This window comes from Mytilus galloprovincialis, chromosome 7 (genome assembly GCF_965363235.1).
Source record: "Mytilus galloprovincialis chromosome 7, xbMytGall1.hap1.1, whole genome shotgun sequence".
Classification (NCBI taxonomy): Eukaryota; Metazoa; Mollusca; class Bivalvia; order Mytilida; family Mytilidae; genus Mytilus; species Mytilus galloprovincialis.
In genome coordinates this window covers 46,862,626-46,873,375 of record NC_134844.1, presented here as the reverse complement: position 1 = coordinate 46,873,375, position 10,750 = coordinate 46,862,626, and the positions used below count along the sequence as shown (strand labels likewise).

At 32.5% G+C, this 10,750-nt stretch overlaps 1 long non-coding RNA gene across 1 annotated transcript; it reads right to left on the bottom strand.

Moving 5' to 3' along the window:
* Positions 1 to 1,195: 1,195 nt before the first annotated feature.
* On the bottom strand, positions 1,196 to 7,256 carry LOC143083133 (uncharacterized). The gene is made up of 3 exons (XR_012980559.1): positions 7,190 to 7,256; positions 6,967 to 7,053; positions 1,196 to 3,268 (listed from the first exon to the last, which is right to left on the bottom strand). It is a non-coding gene; the product is annotated as an uncharacterized LOC143083133 (long non-coding RNA).
* Positions 7,257 to 10,750: the final 3,494 nt, after the last annotated feature.

Below are 10,750 nucleotides of genomic sequence, written 5' to 3'. Positions count from 1 at the left end.
ATCTTTGCATCGGAAATAAACACACTTATTATAAAACCAGTTGTTGGCATGATACGGCTTATGATCTTCTCGTATATGTCATGATGGTATTTTACTTAACCCCTAATGGAAGGGATTGTACTTGATTTTCATATGATGAAAACATAATCTTGCAATCAGTTTAATTCAGGTATAGCTGGAGCTTGCATGATAGTTACTGCTAGTTGTCCTTAGTTAATTTAGATATCATTGTCATTTTGTTTATAGTTTTGTTTTGTCTATTTTGACATCGGACACGGACTTCTGTTAAACTGAGTTTTACTGTGCGTATTGCTGTGTGGTTATTAATTCTACATTGAGGTATAGGGGAGATTGAGGTCTTACAAAACATGTTTGAAAAAGAGGGACGAAAGATACCATAGGGTCAGTCAAACTCATAAATCGAAAATAAACTGACAACGACATGGCTAAAAATGAAAATGACAAACAATAGTACAAATGACACAACATAAAAAACTAAAAAATAAGCAACACGAACCCCACCAAAACAAGGGATGATATCAGGTGCTCCCGTCGTGTTGCTCTGTTAAAACAAATCCGGTAAATAGTCTAATTTGGTGGGTCACATTCATGAAAGGGAAGGGGATTGTAGTTACGACGTAAGGAACATATCCGATATCATTTGTGAAACGGATATTCCATAACGGTCAACCAACTCGTGATGGCGTCTGTAAAATTTACGAAGGGATGATTTCAACTTCACCATTTAGAACTTTTGGTTTAATAGCTTCCTTGTGAGCAGCAACCGTCTATCAAGAAAATCATGTTAGGAAATGCAAGCACGGGAATTTCGTATCAATTGGAAGATATTTACTCCGTATGCAGGTGCTGCTGGAATATTGCTGCTTAGAAATGGAAAGTTCACAATTGGAAAGCTGACATCATCTCTTTTGTCGTAAAGTTTTGTTTTCAACCGACCCTCATTGTCAATTTCTAGATGTAAGTTTAACCACGTCGTATGTTTGCGTCTGTCCCAAGTCTAAAGCATCTGGCGTTTGTTAGTCTTGTATGTTTTTTAGTTCAGTTACATGTTTTTTTTTTAAATAATTGACCGGCATTGATTTTCAAACTCGTCCAAAACATCGCTAATATAAACCTTAAATATAACTGTCATAAAAATGTGACGAGAAGTGTACACATGATAACACTAACGATGCAATATACTACAAATTTAATGTTTCCAATGGGCATAACTCTTTCAGGTTCAGGTACAAAATAAAGAAAGTGTATGGTCAAGTTTGAGTAGCAGATTACTTAATAAACGCCTCACATTTAAATACTAAAGTGTGGTTCAATTGCCAATGAGAAAATATAATCTCCATCAAATACAAAGGGACAAAGATTTAAACTATAGATCGTCATGCTGCATTCAATTTCTCAATTTTCATACTCCATTCCTCAAAATCATTTTGAAACAATATGAATTTCTATATACTTGATATACAAATTAAATATACAAATACAGATAAATATTCAACATTTCTACTTTCAAATTAAATACAGTATTGATTTTAACAAGTCTTTGTTATGAAATTATTTAAGATCATACAAGAACGCTTGTTTCCCTGAATTTGCGACTAACATTTTATAATTTGATCTATCAACGTGTATCGCTATTGGCGACTTTAGTTCATTCTTACTAGTAAGAAGCTCTCTTATGTTTTGTCCGTTGGGAGAGATAACAATTACATTGTTCGTATCACTTCCTACTACGTAAACATTTCCATCTCCATCTATAGATAAACCCAATGGGTCCCTAAGAACCATTTTATTTTGGAACACCCATTGTTTGTTCCCTTGAAAGTCGATGCAGGTTACACTAGCGTCGTTACAGTCGGTATAGAAAATTTTGTTTCCGAAAGTTGCAACGTATGACCATGTAGTCATTCTAGTTTTAGTAATATTAACAATGGATTCATCATTAAGGTTTAACATTTGAATTCCTTTCTCCCTAGCACAATAAATCAACTTGTCTTCACTGTATGCCATTCCACTGTTTACTGTATTAATTTTCAATGTTTTCTTTACTTTCCGTGTTTTAAGGTCAATCAAATTAATTTGAAGTGAGTCCTCATGATAACCAGATGTCACAGCAATCGTTTTATCTGCTATAATATATGTCACATCAAATACAGGACCTAAGTTCCCAATACGAAAATGCAGAGAACCATCTGGGTTATACACTCTTATCATCTTTTCTATTGTGCAGGCAAATATCATCCTACAATCAGGCAAAAATGAACATCCAGTAACTTGAATCAGCTTTGTATCCAGTGTCTGCAGCAATGTAGGGTTCAGGCTATCGATAGTTATTGGTGTTACAGCTACCATCATCTGTGCTTGTTTATCCTTATGTTTCAGGATTAGGACATTACATGGATCTGCTGTCACCACGACATCTCCAAATTTCTGAATGGTAGATATCAAATCTTGTAAGGAGGGATTAATCTTGCACGAAAAATCAATTTGATTCGCACCCAAATTTTTTACTATTGATTGAATGTAGGCTTCGTCAACCGAGACATCTTTTTCTATATGTTTCAAAGCGAGGAACGTTAGCAGGTCTGATGCGTACTGCTTTATATTGGCAATATTTGTTTGGTATTCTGTGATATCGTTTTCCTTATCGTTTAATGACTTCAGTAGTTGTCGTATTTTGTTACTTTCTTGCTCTTCTCTCGTTTTCAGATCTTTCAATATAGTATCCTGAAATTTATCAAGAAGACGATTAATCCTAGCACGAGTTTCTAAAACTTCTTTTTGAATTTCTCTACTCTTTTTCCCGATTGACGCCAAATTTTCTTCCCGGTTTATTCGAAGTCTTTTGATATTCTCGGCAATTTCTGACAAGGTCTGTTCGATGTCTACACAAGCATTTGAAGATTTGATGTTTCGTGTAATATCATCGATATCGGTCAATTCTTTACATTCCATGTGTGAGTCAACAACACATTTCTTGCAGCACGGACAGTCATGCTTTTTACAGAAGAGGACATATTTCTCATTGTGCCTGCTACAAGAATGTGCCAATTGTAATACTTTGTCTGGCAGTTTCTGGTACTCGGCAATAGACACCGTGCCATGACTTCTTGTTCCTTTAGAAATACTATGATGGTCTTTACACCCTTCACAAAGCCCTTCATCACATTCAGAACACCAGACAACTGATGGTTTGGTAATGTGGCGATAATCACAGACCCCGCAAACACTCCAGTTACTTGCCATTATTCTACAATACCAAAAATTAATACATATCCTGAATATATATGAATTTACAAACTTGTCAGGCTATTTAAAACTTTCATTCACAATTAATGAAACGCGTTTAATTCAAAAGTGTTATGGAGAATACTTATAAGATACTTTTCGGCAAAGTTTTGTTTGTAATTAATTTAGGTCCTGTCTCATATTGATACGTTAATTACACTAAAATCGTCAGCTGTGTTAGGATTGATATTTAACTCTGGAAATACATGGTTTATGTAAGATAATTGAAATTGACTCTAAATTTGCTTTCAGTAACTGCGAGTACTCTTAAATCGGTACGTTTTGTTGTGTTTTTTTGTTGTTGTGTGTTTCGAGCCGCACTCATGAATAAAGACATTTCAAAAACAGGAATTTTAAAAGTATACTGAGTTTCGAATAAAATTCAAAACGTAAAATCCGTAATCAAAATGTAAACACATCAAACAAATGGACAACAACTGTCATATTCTTGAATAATTACAGGCATTTTTTTATGTAGAAAATGGTAGATTAAACCTAGTTTTATAGCTAGCAAAACCTCTCACTTGAATGGAAGTCGGATACAATTAAATTATATTGACAACGATGTGTGAACAAAACAAAACAAATAAAAGACAACATAGGTAAAAATGTCAAAAAAAAAGGAGTAAAGCAGTCAACATTATGTTTCTATCTTAATCCCTATTAAATAAAAAAAACTATAAATAAACATTGGCACAATAACACAATGACGGGACGTATTATTACAGTGCTAAGTCATTTGTATCAAAGAAACACAAAAAGGCATATAGACAAAGCATATCCAACTGTTTTTTTTTTGTAATAATGTCGGGATAAAAAAATATTATTCCAGATTAAGAAAAGGAGTGGAGCCTTCGAAAATATGTTTAAGTAGCCATATAATTTATGTATCTTTCTTAAGTCGTGAGTATTTTATTCGGTGGTTGCTGTCATATCTTTTTTTTCAATTGTTTCTCATTTTGTCATGTCAAATCATTTGAAATAGCTTACTGTGAGGTATGGTTTTGCCCACTATCAAAAACTGTACGGTGACTTTTTTTTTAATTTTTTTTTTCAAAATGAAACCTGTGAAATTACATAATACAGTAAAAGCGACAATTGTTTAGTTGTAAACATCCTATCTCTGTTCCTTAGGCAACCTTACTATGTCATCTAATTTTCATCTGCTAATGTATTTTGAAGCGCTTAAAAATAACTTTATTTTTTTTTAATTTAAGTGCCCTCCAAATTAAGAATATCTCATTTGAATCATTCTTAAGTTGTCAACTATGAGCTTTATATGGCTAATCCGCGTACGAATATTAAGATATGTGGGGTGAACGTAAAGAAGACAGCAACTAGACGAAAGCATCAACCAAAAGACACCTAGATATTTAAGAAATAATTCACGGGGGCTGGAATTTATACTGATTTTACCACGGTTTGACCCTTTATACTGAATATTTTACCATGAGCGATAGCGAAAGGTAAAATATCGACATGAAGGGCCAACCCGTGGTAAAATTAGTATGAAATCAAGCCCAAGTGAATTATTTCTATTCTAATGGGACAAAACGGCAATTCTTTTGGATCAAAGCGCTCTAGGTGAAGGCAAATATTTACCGTTCTCATAGATAAACGCACTATTAAATTGACGTAAAACAACGGACCAAATTGAGTAAGTGACATGCTTAAACTATATTTACAATTACGTATTTAGATAGGTTTGAATGAAATTAAATGACAATTTTACTCATAGGTCTTATCGTATAACAATACATTTTTGTGTGTATGGCTTATAACACATTTTATCTTCGTTTGATAACGTTTCCTTGTTGTGATGATTTTCGGTTTCACAAGCGTGTATTTTCCAGTAAAATTATTGTCCTATGGCGTCTCGGGTAGCCCATTCATAAAAAAATCATTTGACGTGGGAGTACGATCGGAACTGCCCGAACAGTATATTCATATTTTACCACGGGTGTGTACACGTACTCAAAGCGTTTGAAAGACTTCATGTTAGAATTACATATAACATCAACAATAAACAGTAATATAAATAGTTTTCAACCGCAAAATAAAACTTGAGTAAAAGAGACTTTCAAACATTCAAAAAATCAGTACCATAGTTAAGTGTTAAAAACTAAATCAAATATCAAAATATATTTATGTGATAACATTATTTAATAAAGCAAAAATATATAATTTGATTTAATTAAACTAGAGGAATCAAAGGGCATATGTCGTGCAACTGGCATTTAAAAAAAAAAATGATACAATACAATATGACAACTCTCTTTACAAAATTAATAAATATGTTGTTCAGAATTAGAGTGCAGAAGTGAAAATGTATAGTCATTCAGTCATTTTGTCATTCACATTTTCTGTCTTTCTATAACTCCACATTAAAACTCTCCATCCAAGTCAAAATTTGTAAAAGTGAATCATTATAGGTTAAAGTACGGTCGTCCACACGAAGCCCTGGTTTACACCGAACAACAAGTAGAAAGGGCTCTAAAATCACAAGTATAAAACCATTCAAACAGGAAAAACAACGGTCTGATTTATATTATAGTTAACAAAGGTATCAGGCTTATGATTTGATACACCGGACGCGTGTTGGGCTAGTTTAGCAAAACAAAATTTATTGAAACTTGGTTTGTTACTTTTTATACAATTAAATTCAATATAAGTCCTGTATGTTATGTAAAATTCTGATATAGAAAAGGAAAAAACTAATTTGTATGTAACACGAAGAGATCAGGAACCAATGGAGTAGCGGGAGAAGATACCTGAAAAGGGTAATCGAGCTAGACATAAAAAACTTCTACGAAGGGCTTCCATCCCCAATATACACTGCCCCCTCTCCGGTTCGACACATTGATGAAAAGAAAATGCAGAAAGCTGCACCTGTCCGTTCATCTATTTCTATTACTTCAAAAAGTTGAACTCAATTTAGCGGAATATGACAGTTGTTTCCTATCGTTTGATGTGTTTGAAATTTGATTTGTTCGGAATTTTTGTTATTTTACGTTTTTCGTACCTTTTAAGCATTTACTTAAGAGATAACTGTATTGTATTTGAAGCTTTAAGGACGTCCATCGGTAGTTTTACTGTCGCAAATTTAGTTTACATTTTGTACCTGGCGACGCGGAGCGGAGACAGGTAAACGGGTATTTGCGACAGTAAAACTACCGATGGACGTCCGCAAAGCTTCAAATACAATACAGTTATCTCTTAAGTAAATGCTTAACAAGTTTATAATTAAATTTCAATCATTATTTCAGTGTAAAATGTTCATTAAAGAAAATTCCGCGAAAAGATGTTATGTTCTTTGGTCCCTACACTAGGTGACGTCATAGGTATGCTTCCGGCGTCAAACATAAAGACCGGCCGTTTTCTGCTTCTGTGCCGCTTCAGAATGTAATAAAATTTGATAAAAGGAAGATTTTTAGGCGCAACAAGTGAGTTTTTTGTTTATTATTGTAGAAATAACATGTCAATACATTCCGAAATTCAAAATGTCGGCTTCCTCAGTTACAGACAAGGAGATAGAGAATTTTACGCTTGCTGTTATCCAATCAGAACAATTGTTACAAAATAATTGCATTAGAATTATAATTATACTTTTAATTGATTGGTTATTACCTTTTCTTTCTATGAGACTTTAAAAATACTTACCATTAAATTTGAGAAATGGTCTGTTACAAAAAAATTGTATTCTATGCTTAGTTCTGATTCCTGTCACATCAAGTCAATTGATATGCTCTGAAAAGAAAACGAAAGTAAAAAAACATATTCATGATATAGTAATTAAATTCAGCTAGAAATATTGATTTACTGGTAAAATTAATTCAAATCGTGTTTCTTAAATATGATTGTTATGATTTGAAATAAGAAATACCTTATTTTAAATGTGTGTCATTATCCTTTTGTGTATATTTTACATAACATGTCAAACAGGACGGTGCATAGTCATGTGACTATACGAGTAATATTAGACCTTTTCAACAATTGTCTACACCTACAATGAGCACGTCTACGACAGGTAAGATGTGAGGGGTCGTCTCAAAAATAAAAATGGAAAATAATACTACACATCACACATCACTAAGAGATTTATTTTTCTTCAAATGTATTTGATTGACAATGATATAACTTTCCAACAGAGTAAAATGACATGGAGTTTTGAATTTAGAAGGAAAAAACAAAGATCAACTCATTACTGTACGGTGAAAAAAAAAACAGAAGAAAAAAAAACAGATAAAAAAAAACAGCGATCTCTAATCGACTAAAAAGGAATCAAATATGAAGGCGAAGCATAATTTCCACAGTGTGAAGGCCATACACAGTATTAACATTTTCAGGACTTTGTTCAGGCGCACAAAACATGCGACGGGGTTTTACTAATCTAATTAGATAAAAAAAAAAAAAAAAAACTCCCTTATGCATGGTCATAGACGAAATTTAAAAAGAATCATTAGTACGCAAATAAAATGAAAAGATAATAAAACCGGCAAAGATTTGTAAAGGAAAAAAGAAACAGCGAAACAGTTTCTGACCAGTTGACAACAAAATGAAATATAGCAATTACAGTGTAACATATAAACTCAACGATACTTGATTAACACGGAACCCATTAAACTCTATTGCTAAGCAATTCCCGCTTCTTGCAAGAAACTCAGAGGTTTTCGAGAACTAGGGAATGGCTCTACGATAAAAAGGACAACGTCTGTTGTTTTTCGGGACAATTATATTGGACAATCAGTTCGTGAGGACGACCATATAATTAAATGAGGGGGGGGGGGGAATAAGTCATTGGACTCCCAACCCCTTCTTGGCACTATCAAAAACGAATTTACAATGAAAAAGCTCTATAGTAACTAGTATGTTGAGTTATAAATTCCATACGCAGGTATGTATTGCTTAAATGTTGATAGTACATCTCCACTTCTTCAAGAAGAAAATACACAAACTTAAACAAGGTATCTTGATCTTTTCCTTCGATCTTTGAAATCAATATGTTTTTACCCCTCACAAAATTGAATATGTACATCGTGTAAGGTTTAGATCGTTTTAAAAAGTATCGACCGTGTTTACAAGTGTGATAACAGACGGACAGACAGTCCAGTAATAATGTTTCAGAAATTCTCAGAAATTTTCATAAATACTTTTACAGATACACATTTATTCTTATTGGCATGCAGCATAATCATAAAGTTGAAAAGAAAGCTGATCAGGATGCGGAATGATTGCAGTAATTTTTTAATCAATTCAACGTGAAATGTTGTGTAAATACATGTGATAAGAATATTGTATGATAGAGAACATTTTTATTTACTTTTTATATGTTTTATATCTTCTGTAGCTATATATAACCGCTAAACCGAATTTATATATCGTAATGATAATCAGACGTTTTTGTCTTTGAGACCACCCCTTCATTTTACCTGTAAACTGTAGGTGTCATTAGTCGGTGTCGAGGGTTTTTGAAAAGGTCTATTAATCGTATGACCATGGCTGTCTATTTTGAATTTGGCTATTTAAAGTCCAATTTCAAATTATTGATTGTGTAAACTATTTTACTATAAATATGTAATTGTTGTTATACACTTAAAAAAAAGTCAAATCCAGTATAATATAAAAAATAACTATATAGGATTGTGACCCTTGCTTGGTATAGGCAGGTGTATAGTTTGTCCTAGTACTAACTTTCCTGTGCACAAAATCACAATTTGGAATAACATGGTTCGACAGCGTAGTCTGGTTGAGAATTACATGATGATTATTTTCTTAATCAAATACTCAATCCAATTACAATTAGTTCTCCGCATTTTCGTTCGATTGTTTACATGACCCACAACCGATCATTGTGAATTGAAAAGCTTGTTTTAACTATTTACTATATATTATATTCTGTCTTTTTCATTGTTTTAGTTTACAGATTGGTGTTACGTCTTTATATTAAGGTAAGTCTATGAAAAGGTTTATACTATGAAATTAAGAGCGAGAAATTGTAATTATGTGCTAAAAATAAGAGGTATTATTCACAATACAATGACACTTGATACCCTGGTGTATCTCACAAATGAAATTTAAATTTGCTATCAATAATTGCTTGTTTGAATGTAAAAAATATTCAAATGAAAAAAGCGGATTTATAATTCACATATAACATACTCTATTTTAAATACATCAATAATGTCCTTTTTGTGTCTTTTTGTGTCGTTGAACTGCAATCAAGCGAATTGACGTATGTATATTATAAATCTTGTATTCGTATCTTCATTTGTCCTCAGTGAACAAAGAGAGACAACTGGACTTGTTAAGACTACTAAAGCATTGTTTTCGAAGGAAACTACAAACTCTGTACACGAGTGTGATACAATTATTTAAGGGTTTACCAAAAAACACACCAAAGATACCAAGTTTATGACCACTCTGTTCCTCCGATATATTTTACCGTAAATTACATTGTGACATATTTTGAAACACATTGATTAATTTTTATCGTCTGATGGTTCCCACTTGTATACACTTGTAATTGACCTTAATGACCTGTACCAAGTTAAGATTAAGTGGCGAGTGGTTCTATGGTTTTATAACAGAGTCAAAATGTCTGACAGGAAACGACAAATTTCAAAATAAAAAAAATGACAAATATGTAAGAAATATAAAATGTATTACCAAAAAGTAGATAATATATAGTACTAGTATTGCCCTTGGGGAAAATCATCTCAGCTAATTTTGAATTTTTTTTCAGTCGAGTTACCAGAATCATGAATTGTTTTAAAGAGTTTAGCTTGCGCGAACAGTGGTTGACAGGAAATTTGACGTGACTTGTCCTATAAAATGTAGTATAACAAATGAAATGTGGGTTGAAAGTTAATAAAAATTTTGGGGATCAAAAACATTGTCATTTAAAAGACTGACCAATAATCCAAATGAAATCAATGATAATGCAGAGGTATTGCTGCGAAGCTGAGATGTCCCCGTCACATGCAGAATAAATGTTTGCTGAATTTGGGTGAAGAAGGGAATATTTTTGTTTTACTGGGCATTATCTATCAAATTAATTTTCCATAGTTATTATTTTTAAGGATATAATCTTACTTCGAAGCTAAAAATGTATAGGCACTGAAACAATTTGTTTGGTGTCAACCAGGTTTGGAAGCTCTTAGTGTTCAATAAGATTATAAGAAAAGAGGATTTTATTTATTTTTTATATATTTGTTATTTATTTCTTTTCTTAATTTTGAACGGAGACCACTGGGTTTAGTGGTTTGATAGGATATAATTATAACGTTAAGTGTATCATTCTTAAATTGAAAAATATTTTTTATTACCATTCTGGTAGGTTTTTTAAAGAGTGAAACCAGAAATCAAGAAGGGCAACATATAATTATCTTCAATACTGGATAATATTAAATAATATCAAAAGCCCTATAGGAAAGCTGTAAAGATA